Source organism: Toxotes jaculatrix, chromosome 8, assembly GCF_017976425.1.
Source record: "Toxotes jaculatrix isolate fToxJac2 chromosome 8, fToxJac2.pri, whole genome shotgun sequence".
In the NCBI taxonomy this organism is placed as follows: domain Eukaryota; kingdom Metazoa; phylum Chordata; class Actinopteri; family Toxotidae; genus Toxotes; species Toxotes jaculatrix.
In genome coordinates this window covers 9,221,699-9,242,277 of record NC_054401.1, presented here as the reverse complement: position 1 = coordinate 9,242,277, position 20,579 = coordinate 9,221,699, and positions in this window count along the sequence as shown.

The following is a 20,579-nucleotide window of genomic DNA, read 5'->3' as shown; positions in this document are numbered from 1 at the left end:
TTCAAATTTGGACTACTTGTTTCTCAGTGCTTACTTACTTTGAAAACTTACACATTGGGTCACTGGAAGTGGTTAGTAAAACACATGCATGTTATGAAAACAGAAATAAAGGAAACTTGCAGGGGGGGGAAATAAACAATTTCTGACAAGTTTATGTCCTTAAGAAATTTATTAACCAAAACATAAAAGTACATATTAACACATTTAAATTTAGAGTCAAGTCGGGCTATAAATACCCGTCAAAGGACTGAAGTGTTGCAATGTTGAGAGGCCGAACTATCTGATTGGCTAGCGTTGCTGCTCCACTCAAGCTTTGTATCTGCAAAAACAGCAGCCTAATAAATGTGGCATCTTGAGGCTGTTATCTCATAGCAAACATTCACATTTTACAGTACGTGTTAATTATTGTCTTAGCAACTATATGCAACAGCAAAAAACAAGCAAAATACAATTAACACACTATGACCAAAACAAACAACCCGAACAAATAATGTCATCCAGCAGACAGGCTGATGTGATAATGGTTCCACAGATGTGTTCAATATTACAGCACTTTGCTCTCTACATGCCCAGGGCAGGACAACATGACAAATAGTGAAAGCAGCTACATTATAAATTGCATTACTTAACATGGTGATGTAACTCACAGTTTTATATGTGAAATGAGCACATTTGTGAATAAAGATAACTTTTTGGGGGTTTTTTCATGAAGAAAATTCGTCCAAACTAAAATATTTGTGTCTGAGAAAAGGTCATGTCTGTGTTTACGAGATGTTGCTGTCACGAAAGCTTAATGCTCATAGTCAAACTGATGAATTGGTAACAATTTCAACACATGTAAGACAGTTTATAAGATATAATCATTGGCTTTACTGTCTTAAAATGAGCAGTTTTGGAATTAACATAATAAGGTTAAAGTGAGTCTCTGAATTTAGCTGAACGGCACTACTGTGGCCTCAAGTGCTAATTACTGGATAATGGTAAGTGTTAAAATGTAGTGTAGCAGTTGAACAAGAAAAGAAGAGTCATAAAGTCAGTGTACTGACATAGCAGCATAAAAAACTGGTCACACCAGACTACAGTCCAGCTACATTGGAAAAACCCTTGCGTGCTTTTGATTTAGCAATGTTGTGTTTTTTATTTTTTTTATTTAGTTTATTTGACATGATTAACACTTCCTGAGCCACAGGGAAAAAAACATTAAATGATCCAGAGTTTGTTCTAGAGGCTAATTTTGAATTTTAGAGGTAAAACTGTTTCCCTCAGACAGAGGCAGGTTAGGCATTTCCCAGTTTCCAGTCTTTATGCTGAGCTAAGCTAACCAGCTCCTTGCTGTAGTCTTAATGGACAAATATGAAAGTGAAATTGATCTTCCCATCTGAGCAAATAAGTGTGTTTCCCAAAATTTTGAATTAATTAAAGTGTGTAATATCAAAGATTGTTGACAAATCTAGGTATCAGCGCTGAGAGATAAACATGTGTTTCACATATGTACTGCTATGGTACTCATCCTAACATAAGTGAATTTTGAGAGTGTTTGCATGTGTGCAACTGTTTGTGTGTGCGTGTGTGGCATTTGCAGCTTGTTTCCCTGGAGCAGTCGTGATGTCAGTTGATTTAAAATGATGGTTAATATTTAATGCTATCAGCTCAGGTTGCATCATCCTTCTGTACCTGCTGAGTGACTGCCTTTAACTGTCTCCACATTTTCCCATTTAAAGGGATGAAATGTCCAACATGCCCTTTAAATGCCTTCTCGGCTGAGCTCAGATCTCTGTACTCACAACACGCCCACAAATTGTGTCATCCACAGTCATACCTTCATACTATTTAGCATCAGCTATGGGCTGTTGACTTGTGCAGGACATCCTTCCTGTGTTGAAGTGTGTGACAGGATAGTATAACGGAGAGAGACAGATAGAGGTAGCTGTTTCATTATACAATCTTTGACTCACTTCTCAGCTGATCTGCAATGTTCTGTGCCTCTTTTCTTGTAAGAACTCTTATTCTCTCTCTCTCTTTTTTCCCCACCTTGTTCTCGCTTTTCATTTTATCTTTATTTTTTATGCCTGTGTCAACAGAAACAATGGTCATTTTCAACAAGCCCAGCAACATGAGTCTCCTTACTCCAGTCACGTTGTGCTGAGTCGCAGCTCTCATCCAGTAAAACGGGTGTGTCTTCTGTCTCCTCCAATCACAGACATTAGGACTGTACTGCAGCTGTAGGTGGTGGGATGGTGTGCACAGATGTGGAAGTTCTTGTTCACTTGTTAAGTAGGTGCTCTACCTGGACAAGATGAGGTAGGAGGACAGAAAGGAGAGAGGGGAGAGAGGGTTTAATGACCTTTAGTTGTCACAAAGAACAGCCACTTAGGACATGTGAATATGTTACAGCAAAGGAGAAATATGCTTCAATAAGCAGGATGTTGTCATAAAAATAGCCTTCAGGTTTTCATAGTCTTGGTGGTAATTCATCTTTGCATGATGATGATCAGTTATGTGCAATAGTAACTGCCACACACGGGTGATGATGCAATAAACCCAGCACAAATTTAGCCTCAATCAGAAGATTTAAATCACAAGGTGAAGATGCAAATGTTGTCCAGATTAACTGGTGGTATGATAGATACAACTTTGGAGCATGGAGGTTTATTCTCTTTTCGTTTGGCAGGTTGTGAAAAAACCTTTTGGCTGGTGTTCTATTTTTTTCTATTTGGTAATAACAGTTATAAATGTTGCTAATCTGGGGCTACCCTGGCAGCCTAATAGTCACGATTCATACAACAAAACTACAGTGTTTAACCCTGTCTCACCCCATGTTTACTCACCCCCTTCTACACTATCAATGGTAAAGTAAGGCCATAGGTGTTCAGATGGATTGAGATGGTGACTGTTAAAGGTGTAGTATCCAGTAGGATTAATATTGTTTTCATACATAAAATCCTTTATGACTCCTCACTCTCTGTACGGCAGCATCTGTATTCATTATGCTTCTGCACTCATTTACTCACCCTTTAATTTGTCACCTTTCTGTAGCCACAGTAAATAAACAAATAATCAAAAGAAAAGCTACATGAGTCAGACCAAAATCAGCTTGTACACTTGCTAATATGGATAAATAAGAGCTGCGCATCCAAATAAAATGACTCAAAATAGTTGAGCATTTGTTTAATCAGGACCACTGCTCATACAATAGAACTATCAGCCTGTTATTCTTTGTGACTGAGTGAGTAAACGAGTAAAACCAGCCGGTCAAGGCCACCATACCAAAACAGTGCCAGATGTTTCATTCCCCAGTGATGGCACAACATTTGAATGACTGAGTGCCTCTTGGGTACTCATCCAAACTTCCCCCTCTTCATCATCACCCCTCATTTCATTCAATCTGAAATCACATTTCTGGGCACACATGTGTTGGGGAAATGCTTTCTCTCTTCACCCCAACTTACTTAATAAGAAGGAATCACTGAACCTCAAATTCTCCAATTTAAAATACACTTTATTCTTACAAAGTATATATGGGTAATTCAGATTCAGATATCTGGAGACCTGTGACACGCACCCTGTACCTTCTGTCACAGATCTAAAGAAACAGTTCAGAACAACTCCTTATATATCGTAAGTAACCACCCCCATTGCACACCAAGAATTTAACCCCTGAGTTCAATTACTTTACAACTGTTTACCAGACCCTGTTACAGTTTATGACACCATTTGCAGGTCAACCTTGCATGACCTAACACAACTGGTCAGACAATCAACAACTTAGCCTTCCTATGACCCCACAATTCCCCCTTTTGATCTCTCTAAGAGATCACACCATGTCATTGCAGCTCCAACATCTTACTAAGATCATTCTCCTCCAGTGCTGCAGCTTAAGAGGGGCATCATCTGTATTGGATCCGGTTTTCCTTCATTAACAGTGGTTACAAATCGAGTACACAATGATCTAATACATGGAACACAAAAACATCCACAAGTTACAAGAATTGCTATAAAAGTAGCTATAGAAAACATAACAGACATAATCAAACCCTTCCATTTTCCAAAAATCTACGTCATCCACTTCTCCAGGGAGTTACTCACACTTGAATGCTCATGCAGCATGAAGACAATACATACAGTTCACTCTAGAAAGCATTTGTTTTTACACCTATTACAAGCACTCAGAACAATTAACCGGAGGTCACTCCCAGGTTAGTTAAGGTCTTTCCAAATCCACATTTACAGATGTTATTAGGGGACGTTTGTTTAAAATGATCACAAGGTATAATCCTTATTTCCTTACAACAACTCTGGGGAGAGTTTTACAACCTGAAAGAATGTTGGCAGACTTGTACAAAAGATGGGTTTTAGGTACAGCTTAGTACTAAATGAACAATCCTAGACTTCACTTTCACTAAGGACAGATACATTGAAAAAATGTTTCCACATTCCCCCCTTTTGACACAAAGTGTCAAATCAATTGTCTGTGTCTCTGGATTAGGTTTCTGCTGTAGTGGTGCTGATGTCATCTTTTTCTGGGGTCTCCTGACCCTGCATTTGTTGAGAATGGCTAACATTCAGCTGCTGTTGGATGTTACTTAGAAACTCTTGGTGTTTCACTGAAAACTATTAATGGATGGTGATGGCTGTGATTATCACTCCAATAATGACAACCGCATCTTAACCCACGATGCTGTGACTAGGTTGTTTCTCCTTAGCCACTACATCTCTTGTGAACACTTTGCACTGGGATGCATGAGTCTATGTATCCCTCTCAGCGATCCGGATGGCAATGAAAGTCATCAACACCTGATGTGGTCCTCTCCACCTGGGCTGCTGCCAGCTTTTTCTTCTTTTACCTTGTGCTACTGGATCAGCAAACCCTGTGTGAGCCTGACATTTACATAATCAAAATGCCTACTGAGAGTATGTGGTGTTATCTCTAAAATGAACACATGCATTATTGCAAACAGTTCATCTGTTTGGGCAACTGGAAGCTTCGCACTTTCAACTATGCTATGCTTAGTGCATGCAGCGTAGAACATGTTAAGAGTCAGTTGATGGACTCCTTAGCATTGACCCATCTACAAAATGAACAGAATCAGGGTTAGTCAGAAGAGTGTCAAACTGCAGTCATGGTTTGTCACCATGGGACTAAGTAAATACTACTGATATAAAACTATGTTTTTTTAAAAAAAACTTAAAAAGTTTAGTCATGTCTGGAAATCCAAAAACAAAATATAAAAAACTAACTAGAGCTTGTTTCAAATCAGTAAAAGCCAAATGTTTTCCCCCTTGAGTGATGTCATACAAGGGGTGGGAGATCTCCACAAAATTATTGATCCATGTAAGACAATAGCCTGCTAAGCCTAGGACAAAACATCATTTGTTTGTTTTGGTTCGCAGAACATCCAGAATAATCTGGATGCGGACCGTACCTAATTTACACTTTTCTAGAATGATTATATGCCCAAGATAACAATACCATTTCTCTTTGAAAATGAAAGCAAACCAGGGCTGTGAGTCAGGATAAATAGGAACGCTAAAATATTTCAATAACAAAGAGTCAACAAGAATCTGTTGGTACCTGTAACATCAGTGTTACCACATTTGGTACAGTTGGGGCAGGATGTTGTTCAGCTTCAGTAACCGCTCTAAGGTCCTGAACTAGTGTTCAGCTGCCATTTGGCAAGATGGTAGTGTTACAGGTTGAGTTTGGGTATTCCACAATGGCACCTTTGTCTACAAGAAACTGAATGACAGATGCAATGCCTTCAACAGCTTCAGGGCTGAGTGGACATTATTTTTTAGTCAAGTCTAAAATTTGAACAAGGACAGAAGATGCTCCTTGTATGTTATCAAAATCATATTTACTCTGAGCCCACAACCAAATTGGCCCTGCTGAAAGCATTTTCTCTTCTTCAGCCGTTGAAAGAAATGCAACTGTGTGTGTGTGTGTGTGTGTAGGACTAGGTCGGATTACATAAATATTTAGGTCATTTTCACATATTCTTAATATGTAACAACTACTTTGTCAACATTCTCTCTTTGTATGTCTATATGCTACGCACTCTGACCTGCCTCCGCCACTTCTTATGGTTGTGCCACTGGAAATCCTGGAGAATGGATTTAGAGCTCCTCAGGTGGTGCATGTGGCCAACAATTTCCCTTCTCCTGTCTGCCGCTCTGAAAAGTCACCGGGGTGGCACAATTACATGATAGATGGCCATATCCATCACATCTGTAGCATCTCGGTTTGGAATTTCCCTTCTGGTGTTGTGCCGGTTGTCTCTTTCCACCTCTCCCTCGTTGCTGCAAGGGCCCATTTCTCCCAGGACTTTGTGGGGTGACACCCTTCTGGTAGTACATCAACTGTGTAGTTTGTGACTTCCTTGCATGTTTGTTGTCAAACTCTACCTTACTTCTTTCAGCATGTAGAACATGTGTCCAGACAGTCCCAAATGGCTCAGTTTCCCAACATACACAAGTAATCATACTCTATCCTTGAGTTCTGGATGAGGGCCATTCAATAGAACAGTCTTCAACAAATCACTGTAGGCCTCATTGTCACAGCCAGTACCAAAGTGAGCTGCAAAAAGTTTCCATACGTGCCTGATATTCAGCAGTCGACTCACCCTCCTTCTGTTTGGTACTGTAGATTTCCAGCCAGCAGACTCTCTAAGGAATTGCTATACACACTGCATCATACAGCTTGTCCACCATGATGGCAAAGTCTCTTGATCCAACTTCTGAACTTGTGGACCACTCGGTAGGCCGGATGCTAGCCCATTGAAGTTTGAAGAACCTGTGACAGACAGCCTCCACTTCCTGCAATGTTGGGTTATGCATGGACAATACTGTTGCATTGCTGTAGCCCGTTTCTCACCTCCAGGCCTTTGTAGCTTAGGAAGGTCTTCTGCTACTTCTTTTAACTCATCTGGCAGCCAGGGTCTGTACACAAACACTCCTGGAGTCCAAGGCACATCCTCATCTTCTGGCCAAGACTGGAGTTCTGGAAACAGCAGCATAGGCATTTGATGCACAGTCCCTTTCCTCTCATGGTTCTGCCTCCAGTAAGCAAAAGGTGGAGCTAGAGGAGAGTCATGGTTAGTCTGCTTTGGGGAGAGGTCTCTTGGGGTCAGGGAGAGGTCTTTCACTTCTGGAAGGTCAGGATACAACTTTCCCTCCCCCTCCACTTCTGAGTCCAGTTTTTCTTCAAGAACAGCCGATGAGGAGGTAGGACAGGTAGCATATGGCGGAGACAGATCCCTATCTCTGGCCCTACTTTTCTTTTTTCCCTCATTTTTACACATGCTTTCTTCCTTCATTTCTTTTTTGATCATCAATCCTGCTACTGACTTTGCTTCCCTCATTTCTGCCTCTCTTTCCCACTGTTGGAAAGCAAACCAGTCTATCTTTCTCTTCACATTCTTTCTCTGCTCCCGCTCTTCCAACATGACTCTACACCTTCTCAAACATTCTGTACTCAATGTTCCTACTATTGGAAAAATTCCTTGTGTGAAACGGTGCCACAATGGAACTCCCTCAATCACATTTTTCCCCCATTTCTTCTCCATTATCTTTACTGGCCCTGTAAGCGGGTCAGGTAAAGGTTCTAGTGCCCCCTGTTTATTCCCCATTTGTTTCCTGGTTTTCACTGACTCAAACTTGCCTACTGGTGTGCTTGCACTTCCAAATGGGCTTATGACATACACATATACACATATACACTTTCCACACATCACTCTTTTTCATACAAGTATGATCTCACACACAAATATTCACTTATTCAGCCAGGTGGTTTCTAAAACATACAACAACCCTTGTAGTACACCAGATACTGAACAAACCACCACCAAGGTTAAATATATACTAGGGGCCCTATTTAATTATCACATACTATAGCAGTATATCATCATCATTATCAACTTTCCTTTAGGTCATCAACTATAGCGGTATATCTTCATCGTCATCAACGTTCCTTTAGGTCATTACCATTATTCAGCCTTTCTTATCTGTTTAATTTTACAAACACTGAGGATTTCACTTATCCTACGTCAGTGTTAGCCAGCCCTTCGCTGGTATCGTCCTCCAACAAAACAAATAAACACTTGGAGGGTACGTCTAATGACGGCCACGCAGGGGACTTTCCTTTACATACAAACACAAACATACATATAACGCAATCGATTCCAAACACCGTACTCACTTCTTTTAGTAGATGGAGTGTCTGTTGGCCGTCACCTGTGCCTAGACTTTCAGGCGGGATCCAGTCCTCCTCTTTTTAGGAGCGGAATTTTCCCTTGGTCTCTTAAAACCCTGCCGGCAACTTTTACTTTCAGTCAAGACCCAGGCGCCGGTCAGCAGAACATCCATCTCGGTGAGACCTCCACAATGTGAAAACAATGTGAGGGTCTAATCCTGCAAAGGAAACTCAGACCGGGTGTTGTGAATCAAGTCTTTTAATATCATGCAGCATTGTTGGAACTTGCTGCACTCTAAATTCTCCTTCCGTTACTAACAAAACAGGATACTTTGAAGTAGCCGGAGCTGATGGTTTAACCATACTTATCGCGTACGGCGGCGGTAAAAGTTTCTCTTCTGTGTTTCCTACCTCCTCCTTTTTTTTTTGATTTTTAATTTTGCTATTCACTTCATCTACTCCCTTCCAACAAAGCCATGCATCAAACAATGCACATCTCAATGCCTCCAGATCTTTCACCTTTTTCTTCAATTTGCTTCTCTGCCACACCCTGGCTGTTTTAATTTTCTCCTCTAGCTTCTTTATTTCTCCCCGCTTCTGACACTCACTCTTCGCCAACACATCCCTCCAACAACATTCTCATGTCTAATTCTATGCCTTGCTCTTTTAGCACCTTCTCTACTATTTTCTTCATTTTCTTCTCTGCCTTATCTCTATTTTTAAGGCCATAAACAACTGGTCCAATTGAAATTCTACTGGTTTCTACCCCACCTTTTTTCTCCCTCAAACAACATTCTAACAACATTTATTTTAACACAATTTATCACAATTTATATGTAAACAACACGTTCACATACATTCTACTCTAATTCGGGGTGTCCCTAATTCCCCGGGCCTCTAACCCAGCTAAAAATAGGCCTCGTCAGGCTCTATTTGGGGTTGCCAAACCTAGGACAATTTACGGAGTCGCCGCTCCGAGGGACTCTAACCCTTAATTTACGATTTAAAATCTGATACAGACATAAACCGAGGGCCTCTAACCCAATGGTACTTTACAGTTTAATAACCGAAGGACTCCAACCTAGGGACTCTAACCCTTAATGAATTTACGATTTACCCTTCTGATACAGAGATAAATCGCGGGACTCTAACCCAATGGTACTTTACAGTTTAATAACTGAAGGACTCCAACCTAGGGACTCTAACCCTTTATTTCTTTATCTTTACCCCCCTAATATCTGAATTACTCATATATACAACATGTAAATTTTGGAACGTACCAGAACTTCACGACACAACCCATTAATTTAGCTTAGTCAATATGCAGAATTTGATAGAACAGGTTTCTGCTTACCTTCTTTTATTGCCCGGGCTGGGTTGCATTCGTTTGTTCCTAGTTCGTTTTCAGTGGTCCAGATTCAACCTCCTTCGAGCCCCACGTTGGGCGCCAAATTGTTGGGGAAATGCTTTCTCTCTTCACCCCAACTTACTTAATAAGAAGGAATCACTGAACCTCAAATTCTCCAATTTAAAATACACTTTATTCTTACAAAGTATATATGGGTAATTCAGATTCAGATATCTGGAGACCTGTGACACGCACCCTGTACCTTCTGTCACAGATCTAAAGAAACAGTTCAGAACAACTCCTTATATATCGTAAGTAACCACCCCCATTGCACACCAAGAATTTAACCCCTGAGTTCAATTACTTTACAACTGTTTACCAGACCCTGTTACAGTTTATGACACCATTTGCAGGTCAACCTTGCATGACCTAACACAACTGGTCAGACAATCAACAACTTAGCCTTCCTATGACCCCACACATGCAACCTTGCCGCCTCATACACAAACACACACACGGACATAGACCCAACAATACATTCAAATAAGTGCCAGGGAAACACTTGAACAACATGTTTTCGCAGAGTGACGAATGGCTCAACTGATCATTCAGTCAGAGTGAACAAGCCTTGATTTAGTAGCACAACGTGTTAGTATGTGGTAGTGAAGATGCCATAGTCTAATGAATCATGACTTATTTGTGGGTTAGAGCTACTCACGTTAATGAGATGTGTGTGTGTGTGTGTGTGTGTGTGTCCCTGCCTGTTAGCCTGCCACGTTGTGTCCAGATGTTTGTTTCAATTTGATCAAGCCTGCAACCACAGCCGCAATATTCCATAATCCTCAGCGAAACAGCTTGCTGAGATTTGAATTTATCAATGAAATCTCAAAGCACAGTCCGCAGATGTCACAAGGACGTCAGTCTTAATTATATTCATGTCTGTTCCTCAGTTCTGTTGTCAGGCAGATTGAGTTTAACCTCTCAACCTTAGTGGTCTGCTGTAGCTCTATGTAATACGGCAGAACTTAATCCTAATTGACCTCTGCCACTGCCAGTGTCCTCAGGCTATCTAATGTAGCTAATACATTAGCATTAGCTAAACAGCTGCACACTTAGCTAACAATTAGTGCTGAATGTGGGTGTTTTTGCTGAAGTGTTGCCAGTCACTTTATATGGGCAAGAGAGCAAACTGAACACCATAAAATGTGTTCGAAAGCTCCAGGAAAAAAAAGCTAGTAAGTCAAGTGTCATGTTCTTTTACTTTGTTTTATGTTTCAAAAATCTGAAAGGTTTCAAGCTTTTGTTTCAACATTTTGTGTTTATTTTGTGTCTGTTTATAGTTTAGCCACACTGTCCTCTAACTGTATCTCACCTTGCTCCTCTGAAGATGTGAATGACCTGTGATTTACTACTATAGCATGTCTGCAGCAGTTTAAATGGGAATGTGACAATCCCCCAGGCTTTGCCAAGGATAAGATTCTGCTGCACTTGGCTGTGCATGTGTGTGCGTGCGTGTGTGCATGCGTGTGTGTGTGTGTGTGGGGCATATGTGCAGTTATGTTGCACGCTGCATGTTCCCCCATGTGTTGGCATGCATAACCTTGGGAGTTATCCTTCCTCTGAGCATCATGGGATGGCTCAGAGGACAGGGAATTAGCCAATCAGCCGTTAGGGTCACCCCAGTCAAATGCCCCTAGAGACTCACTGCTCCCCCCTCTTTCATCTCACTCCTCATCATATTACTCATCTGTTCACACATGTGGCACACACGCACACATTCAAGATATCTGACGTGAAAAAGCATATGTGAGATGCAAATATCCAGGGCAATAAAAGTCAGGAGAAACCGATGTGTTACAGCTAAAATCAGACTCATCGTGAGTCCACTCGCAAGAGAGAAAGACGGAAAGAAGTGAAGTGTGGGAGAGAGGTGAGGAGGGACGGAATAAAAAGTAGTATGTAGAGGACATACAACAGGGTGACATACAAGGGCGAAAAGTGCAAAGCTGCAACTTAAGCTCTTTTCTACCATTAGCACTTGTAGCCTGCAGTCTTCCACTGCCTGGATGACTTAGTAATAATAAGGATGATGACAGTAATAATAATAATATTAATACTTTTGCTTTTAATCAAAAAGAAAATATCAAAGTTAAACAATTTAAGAGTAAATTAGGCATATAAGCGTCTTTCTTTTAGAAAAAAAACAAGGGCAGAGTAAATGGTTAAGAGCCTATGACACGAATTAATGCCCTTCTAAACAAATAGCCTGGAGGCCTGTTTTTTTTTTAAAGCCATTCATAGATGTAGAAAAGTGCCTTTCAGGGGCTTCAACTAAGCTTAAGGTCTGATTTGTCATGACACAGACAGAGTTTAATCAAGGGGATCAAATGTCAAAAGGTCATTTAATAAGAGGTTCAAAAATGAAACCTTTCTCCAAGAAATTACATTTTCCTTCCTTTCTGGGAGACTGGTAAGTAGGTGCCTTTGTGTACATGCAATACGTTGATTGGTCAGGAGAAGAATTACAAACCCCTCTCCTCAAAGAGACAGGTAACCACTGTGTGGTTTGTGGAGAAAATTGGTCGTGTAACCACACTCTCATTAGTATCCCAGCAGCAGGCTGGAGGCTCTTGGCAAGAATCCAAAGGTATAGCACACTGCAGTGGTCCAGCCTGGAAGAGATGAATGGGCCGGCTTCTTAGCATCAGGGAGGGATTAAATGGGATGCAGCTCGGCAATGTTCTTGAGATGATAGAAGAGGGTTTTACAGAAATGTTTGATGTAATTTGCATGCATCATCGCCTTCTCCTTCTTTCCCCCTTTCTCCCTATGAAAGTGGACCTACAGGGAATCTAAATTAGGCTCTACCACTGCAGTTACACTGGACTTTTAAAGCATTACCTATGGGTAGCCCCTGTGCTGGACATCTTATGTGCACATGTATATGTACTGCATGTGTGACAGATGAGTAATGTGATGAGAAATGAAAGGGGGATGTGACGAAGGAGGGTTGGTAGTTGCTAGGGCGACCTCCTCCAGTCTGCAGGGTCATTTGACGGGATGACCCTGACAGCCAGCTCCCTCTTCACAATTCAATACGACACCTTCAGTATCTTTGGAATGAAGAGTGTTTCTGTCACGATCAATGTCATATGCACAGTACCTGCCATACAGACGACATGGCTCTCACAGACTGTCAGCTTACATTTGGACTGCAGCCTGTGACTGTACGTGTGAGTGCACACAGAGGGGACAAAGCAGTGGCCAGTGGAGAGCCAATTATCTAGTCACTTACACACACTCGCACACACTCCCACTGAGGGAACAATGTCTGTGAGAGTCAGTAACAAGCACACAGCAGCCTCTTTCTGTCAGAACAGAGCTTGGGATAAGGCTACGAATACACATCCAGTGGACAAGCCTTGGGGACAGAAGACAAAGAAACACATGCATGGACACACACACACACACACACACACACACAAAGCTACTTATGCGCACTCAGCAGACACACACTCAGAAGACAAATGAGCAACTAAAATTAGCACGCACAGTAGAGGCATATTTCTTACCTTTTAGTTATATATGTGTGTTCATGCGTGTGTATAATGTGCTTGTCAGCTGTGGTTCAGTAGAGAGGGGCTGTGGGACAGGATAGGGTCCCATGTTTGAGGTGACTGGGTGCAGCAATAATGAAAATATTGCTGAGTTTGCCTTGGTAGTATGGCGTTGGGCTAGCACTCCATCACTCTGACTCATTGAGCACAGCAGCAGGCCCCCAGTCACACACGCACACACGCACACACATACATATATATGGGTACACACACCACTAGTCTCATGGCTAGAGCACGCATACTGACGCACATGGTGCTGATGCACATAGGCAAGTGACATGTTAAAACACATGAGTGTCTTAGTTTCTTTGGCACCATCTTCTTCTTACATATACAAAGGCAGACACACACAAATACATACTCACACAAACATACTCTCACTCTGTCATCTGGAACAGAATGGGGCCACACACAAGGTAACGCATCTGGTGGGGCCACAGCACTGCTGTGCCTGCTGCTGACACCACATATGGAGGAGGACTGGAAACCTTACTTGGCACTCGCAAGTGACTGCATCATTAGGCAATTGTTGAGATTATGTAGGTTATAATCAAGTGGAGCTGAACACTGAATGAAACAGTGTGTTCACAAGCGTCAGTTTATTTTGGGAGGGAGATTTAGACATTTTGGAGATACATTTTATCCACTTCCATGCCAAAAGTTTGCATGGGAAGTGTGATACCAGTGTCATGTCAAAAACAGCTGTAAACAGCTACGATATGTCATCATAGCTTAGGATAATTAATGCAAACAGAGGGAAACATCTAGCCTGTCTCTCTCCAAAGCTAACAAAATCCACTGACCTATGGGGGTTTTACCACAACTTGTCCATTTTTACAGTTTGTTTTTTTCTATGGATTAAACAAACAAGATGTTATGTATTAATAAGTAAGCTTTAGAGGTGTTGTAGAAAGATTACCTTTGGACTGAGCCAGGCTAGCTGTTTCCCCTTGTTTCCAGCATTTATGCAAAGCTAAGCTTACCATCTCTTGGCTGTCACTTCATATTTACCGTAGAGACAGAAGAGTGATACCAATGTTCTCATCTCATCTCTCTTCAAGACAGCTGATAATCATTTTTAAGTTTTTCTTAAGTATTTCTTTAAAGAGTCTCTCATTTCCTAGGTCAAAGAGTCGCAAGAAATCTGAGACTCCTTTTTCTTCTTCAACCAAATTCAACCATAGTTTTTGTGCCCACGTTATTACCACCTCTAAATCTGAGCCCTATTCTTACTCCTCTCTTTCATCCCTTTCAGAGAAATTCTTATGCAACGTACGAGTGTGGCATGCTGTCAGTTTAATCTGGACGGGATGACGTCTGCATGTCTGTCACAGACGGAGGGAGAAAGAGACAGAGAGGTGGAGTGAGGCAGAACTACGCAGCTGAACTATTAATCCTCTTAGTGTCCTCATCTATCTATCTTTCATTCGTCTGGCTGTATCTAACTATCTATCCATTTATTATATCCATCTGTCTGTTTCATGTAGTGGTAAATTACCTTTGTGGCACAGATCAATACATTTTTATGTCTTTCTTACTGTGAATTTTCTCTCATCCCCCAGATTTACTCCATCCTCCCAGGACTCTCTGTTCCAACCCCTCTTGTCCTTCCTTTATCTGCCCCTTCTGTGTGCTCTTCCCTCTCTACCCTCTCCATCCCTCAGCCCCCCTGCAAGGTCGTTCCCAAGGACGGCCTGCTCCCAGCATCCCCTGCCTGATTGGCTGATAGGTATTAAAGGGCCAGTTCTCCCACCGAGCACATGGCTCAACTCCAGCTCTGCTACATCGCTGTCATCATTCCCATCACTCCTGAGGCTGCTCTCTGTATTTGCTACACACACATACACACACTTGCTGGCTCACATGTACATGCAGCAGTGAATCCACAGACACACACAGCTAACATAAGATGCTGACATCCTCACATTCATAGACTATCCTGTCTCTTAAATCAGGTTGGGGCTCCTGGCTGCACTCTGCATGACAGGTCACTTATCAGAGTGACAAAAGACGCTTGGCTACAAATACGCAAACGTACACAAGCAATGAAAAAAATAAAAACACTTGACCCATGCATTCAGACAGCCAGCACCATTTGAACTAAGCAAACCTCTTGCCTTACGATAAGTGAACGTGACATACAACAAGCTCAGCAGACCCGAAAAACACGAAGCAAACAGCTTCAAAGCAGCTAGAGCAGATAGACAGTCAGCAAAATGGCTACCAGTGTCCAACAAATATAACCAAATGTGCTGCCTGGAACTAAAAGAGGATTTAAGGGTGGTTGTTAAAACATAATAGTACCATTCAGAAAAAAAAAATCTGTGCATAGGTTTTACAGAGTCCATCAGGCCCCATCTTAGGCCAAAAGCTCATCTGCTAATCTGCTAAATAATCATAATACTCAAAAGCTATGTTCCCTTGTCCCTGTGACCTCTTTTATAAAGTAATTTGACATTTGTGCATTAAATACAAATGACTGTGCTTTGTTACCTACTTTTATCTCATTCTGAACAATATTTTTATGGGCCAGTGATAGAAATCAAAGTAGCTCTCACCCCTCACAGACAAATGGCTCCTGGAGCTGTACCACTGATAATAAATTCAACCTTACTTTTTGAACTTTTACAAATCTTTAACACGTGCTACAGTGTCACTGGCTGGAAGAGCTGCAGAATTTATATTAGTTCAATGACAAACATTTGACATTTTGGGAAATATGCTTATTTGCTTCTAACCAGCTGTTCGTATTTAATGTACAGATACAGATACAGTTGTATCAACATTCTCATTTACGTCTTGGCAAGAAAGTAATTAAGCTAGAACAAGAACATCAAACTATTTCTTTAATGCCCCTAAACACTGACTGTGTACCCACACAGATGTTTTCCCTCATATTGTTTACTTAGACCTCTTGGGAGTGTATTTATGTTGCTTGATTGACATCGTCCTCACTCTCCTGTTTGTCATGTTGTGCCCATAAGGCATGACAGTCACGCCTTCATCATTTGGACAGTAGAGTCTGCAGAGACAGTAAAGTTCATGTAATACCCTGCTTAACACCCAACCTAAAGCTGAGCAGAGCTCTAATCAGTCACGGTTACTGAAAACACCTCCCTTGAATAAAATAATCAAAGCATTTTCCTGTAAGGTGCTGAAAAGGCAATAACCTTGAGCATTTTCTCAGATGCTCATTCCCTGGCTGAGAGGCTTCACTGAAAACAGTGGCCTCTTCATGTCTTTATTTCTGCCAAACTAAGGCATTTTAACTACTGTAAGAATAATCTACAGTATCAAAGAACTTAACTGTTCCCTGACAGGGAACAGCCGAAAGGGGAACAAGAACAGCATTATTTCTTCTTGCCAGTAAAGAAGTGCATACAGAGAATAGTGACGAGTACAACATTTATCATAAACAGGGTTTAGTGCTGAATTAATGATGAGGTGGAGTGACAGTACAGAATATCTCTGTTATCAAGTGCAGACATTTCCTAGTTTCACGGTTAAGAAAAAACAGACTATTTAGCCTTTGACTTTTTCCATCAAATGTTGAATCTTGAATAACAATTTGCTATCAAGATAGATTCTTCAGTATTTGTATGACTCAGAAAGAGTTTTAGTGGCAGGATATTAGCATATTAGCGTTTATGAAGTCTTAATGGAGTGTGCTTTAAGTGCATACTGAGAATAAATACCTACTAAAAGGCAGTTACATAAAACTGAAAACAAGTGGATAGATGTTTGCTTTCTAATGGCCTTGCACACTGAGCGCCTTCATTAAATGCTCTTTAGTTTCACTCATACGTCTTTCAATCATTAGTCTGTGTTTATTAAAAGGATGTTACATTTAAACCACTGTACAAGAAATTAGCAGCTGGCAATCTTTCAGGGAAATGCATTAGTAAAAACCACCTGAAAGCAATGAATATTTCAACAATCTAATCCACTTAAATCAGAGAACATTTTTTGAAAGAGTGCAGAGCAACTACATCTTCATCATGGAGGAAAGAGAAGGAATCCTACAGAGCCAGACATAGAGATGGAATTAGAGCAGAGGTGACTGATAATGTCTTACAACAGTGGCAAGTTGAAGTCATGGATGCACTCAGGTGTGTGAGAGGCCCTGACAAAGTTCTGGATGTAACAAGAGTACCACTCGAGACCTAACATTACCTAAAATTACCCTTCTTCTCCACAAAGTTAATTTTAATCTCTCTTTCCATCTTTCTCAAATTCAAAGGCTAACAGGCCTTTTTCATGGCAGCCATCTATTAGGAAAAAGCAGGAAATAATTAATATCATAGCAGTAAAAGCACAGGCATAATTAACAACATGATAAACGGCTGCATTAGGTGTCCCAGGGCCCTTGTGGTGTGCATGCTGGCTTGCTGGCATAGATTATTGGGACACTCAAATGGCAATGAGCCATCATTATGTTATTAGTAACACCTGTGCTTTTCCTGCTTTGACAAGTTCAAACGTCTCTTGTGAAAAAGGTCTATTCAAATTCAGGGTTGTTGCCAGGATTTTATGATACTGAGGTCATGAGTTCAAGTCTGTTAATGTGGTCCACAAAGACACCAAAAAGAAATTTTGTTTGTGTATTTTCTGTCATTTTTTTCCCCCTATCATGAAGGTCTAATTGCTTTTTCCAAGCTGTCTCTGCACTGCCAGGAATAAAATGAGTCCTCAAAGACCTTGTATACCCATGGTATACCCACACAGGTGATTTCCATTATGTTGGCTGATGATGTCCTCCCTCGGCACTGTGTGGGAGTGAGCAGACTGTAGCTGACTGAATTCTCCCTCGCACTCTGTTTTCTTATTTTTGGCCTAAAACAAGTCAAATTTGAACATACGGAGTCTAAAATACTGGAACCATTAAAGTATATAAAAAAAAGCCACCATGTGTTTATTTCTAATTGTAGAATGTTAACCCACGTTTATAAAACCAACAATTTCCCAGAAAAAAATATTCCTCAGACAAAACCCCAGTGTCTTCAATGATGGCAACAACCCTACTGGAATTTTGCTATATATTGCATGACCATGATTAAATACAGTAAGAAAATAAGGAATATGTGCGTTTTCAAGAAATAAGAAGTATTTTAATAACTGTTTGTAACAGTAATGGTGAAAACCAGATAAATAGAAGAAGCAGATTTTGAACAAGCTCAGTACACTTTCACGTATTGCTCCTCTTGTTTTTCTTCAGGCTGTGCCATGTTCTTGACATATTTGACACGCCTGCCTTTTCTAGAGCAAATATTGACAAAACTGCTAAAAATCTTTTTTCTTTTTTATCTTTCTCTGTTTCTAGTCGCCAGTCATGTGTCTGCATTTCTCTTATTCTGCACACATGAATGAACTTTGATTTCAGACAAACCTACAGTCCATTATATTGACAGATTCCTCTTTTTGCTTCTGCTTTTTTTCCTCAAATTTCTATTTGCAGACTCTGACCAACGCCCACCCCCCGCCCTTTATCACACATCTGCCATTTCATGATAACCGAACCTTCATTGATAGTGCTGTGTCACTCTTTCCACACTAAATCCCAGAGGAATTTTCCACCACCCACCTGACTCTTTCCTCCTTCATCTCTGTCTTACTTATTTCTTGTCCTCTTCATCCCCTTCCCTCCCTCCCTCCTTCCCACGCTTCATTTCTGTCATCCTTCACCCCATGTGCCTCTCCATGATCTATCCCCTGTGATCTAAGCCCTCTCCTCTTTTTGTTCCCATCTCTCTCTCTCCTGTCTCTGTCTCTTTTCCTCCCTTCTCCTCATTCTGGACACTGTGAGTGGAACACAGATTATGTCATTTATAAAACCGGATTAGCTAGGATCACCTTCACACACGCACATTCACACATACACACTCACACAAATACAAATCACTTCCCACAGAAAGTCTTATTTTAACTGTTCAAAGATTCACTACATAGCCAAAAGTATGTGGACACCCCTGCCCACATACTTTTGCGTACTTCTGGTTTTTCATGGTTTAAGATAGGCCGCTAAATACCAGCAAGGAGAGATCTTAATTCAGTGCCACCATGCACACAGCTAAGTCCATGACGAAATGATTCCTTTGAAGTTTGTTGATTTGTCTGTACAGAGCCCTGACTCTAACCTCATCTGACAACTTTGGGAGGACCTAAAATGCCAGGTCTTATCGCCCATCATCAGTGCCCAACCTCACAAGTGCTTTTGAGGCTGAATGGGAGAAAATCTCTGCAGCCAGGTTTACAAAATATTGTGGAAAGCCTTCCCAGAAGAGAAGAGACCATTACAGCAGCATATAAATGACCGTGGTTTTGGAATTAGATGTCCAGCAATCACAAATGAATGTAAAGTCTGAGGCTCCATGTACTTTTGTCCACAAAGTGGATGTATACATAGAGACACTTACCCATAGTGACACATACACATGCTATTTTAATCTTATTCACACATATTTCCCTAAATCCCACACCCGTGGCCTATGACATTAAAAACTCATATGACATACGATATTCATCTGCTGCTCTGACTCATATAGAACACCTTAACGTCATACTTTCCATAACCACTGACCACGCATACTATCACACACGACACTCCACCTCTCTTAGCGGCATGCTGCATGGCTGGCTACTCTTCAAGACACACAAATCAGCTTCATGTAGATTAGCATGACACAGCACTGTCTACATGAGCAGCATCCACAGAGACAGAATCATTTAGAATAACAATAAGTCCCAGCTTTGTCTCTGTGTCATCTCTCTCTCCCTCTCTTTCTTTCTGCCTCCTATTCTTTCCTCCCTGCATCCCCCTCACCCATCCTTCAATTTCTGACTCAGCAGAACAAGTCGGAGACAAGGTCATCTGACTGCTGTTGCTATGGAGATCGAGAATTGGGGGATTTTTCCCTCCCTCCCCTCCTTTCTTGTGCTGCAAGGCAGGGAAGCGTGGGGTGGTGGTGGGCAGGAAGGAGTGAGAAACATGAAGGTATGACAGAGGTTAAGAAAGGATACTAGTGGCAGCCATTTTGCTTGAAAATAACTTTATTAGCAGCACCACGGTGACAAAGTCACCCTCATGGTCAGCACTGTGGGCTTCAGGATCAAATTCTGTCTTTTAGTCCTTACTGTCCACTGCCTATACGGCACACGTCTCAACACTTCTACCATGCATCTTTTGAAGAGATTCAGTGTGATTTTTCATAATGTTGCTGGCTTAAAAATGACTAAAACCAGACCTCTTATGGTCTGTTTTTTTTATATATATCCCTTGCATAGCTTTTATCTGAAGATCCATCCCAAACTGTGAGGGGTTAATTCACATAAATTAAAACAAATTGATTATTTTATATTGTTAGAACTTTGAAATCCAAGAAAAAGTTTGATTAAATTGTTGCACTGCCAAATTGCTTTGGATTTAGGA